Raw genomic sequence first — 1,335 nt, forward strand, 5'->3', positions numbered from 1 at the left:
TTTCACCATGTATGAAACCGGTTTTATCATGCACCCATTCCATAATCATTTTCAATTACTCCATGCACCAATTTCACCATGTATGAAACCGGTTTCATGAAGAAAAAAAATTATTCTCTTACTGATTTCATAGATTTATTAATCTAATAACTTATGATTTACATGAATCTTGACAATAATAAACCGAGACACAATATAACAAAATCCAATTTTTAATATTATAATTTAATTAAATATTTAAATGTTATCATTTATAAAATTTCATTTATTATATTACCTTAATTAAGATTTATTAATAACTTCCATATTTAATAGAAAACAATGCAAATAACCAATATACCGTTAATGATTAAATTTAATTAGAAAAAAATGGAATTTTTCTATTGGTCGAAATTAGTTTACACGGTTTCTAAGAATTGCACGGTTTTCATTTGTACGTGCCTCACTCACTCACTCTCTCTCTCTCTCTCTCTCTCTCTATATATATATATATATATAGCTATCACATGAAAACCTCCCCCCATTTGTGTAAACCATGTAAACCAATCTCATTCATCCATTTTTTTGATCAATGGTCAAGATTAGTTTAGTTTATTTTAAGAAATTAAAAAATATATATATATATAAATATTAAAATTTTTATTTTATAATAGTAAGTAGGGCAAAATGGTAAACCCAACCATTTAATCAAGGCAACCATATCCTGTATATCATATTAATAATAAAACAAAATTATTTTGTAAAGTAATATATTATTTTTACGTTCACATTTTTTAAAATAACATCCATTATTAAAATAGATCAAAAATATAAATAAAACACACCATTGTCAATTCTACATAATGAATCATTTTGAATAGAAATAAAAAAAAATGTTTTACATTACATGAACGAAATGGTTTCACAGTTTCATCAATACACTAATCAATGTAATCCTGATCTGATTTTATCATTTTTATGTTATTGGTAGATGGATCCGTTTTATTTTGATAATGAAATTGTTTCATTGTTTACTAATTACACAAAATTTTCTTAGAAACCATGAAATGGTTTCAGCTTCTTCAATCACCTATTTCATCGGCCAACATGGTTTGATGAGTCATTTGTCATTCCACGCTATTGATAATGAAATTGATTCACTTTTCGCTATTTACACAGGCTTTTTCTTATCTTTTCTGAAACGGTTTCACTTCCTTCACGCACCCATATCATCATGCACCCATTTCATAATCATTTTCACTTACTCCATGCACCAATTTCACCATGTATGAAACCGGTTTTATCATGCACCCATTCCATAATCATTTTCAATTACTCCATGCACCAATTTCACCA

The sequence above is a fragment of the Cynara cardunculus genome, assembly GCF_001531365.2.
Source record: "Cynara cardunculus var. scolymus isolate 2C chromosome LG 10, CcrdV1, whole genome shotgun sequence".
NCBI classification, from domain to species: domain Eukaryota; kingdom Viridiplantae; phylum Streptophyta; class Magnoliopsida; order Asterales; family Asteraceae; genus Cynara; species Cynara cardunculus.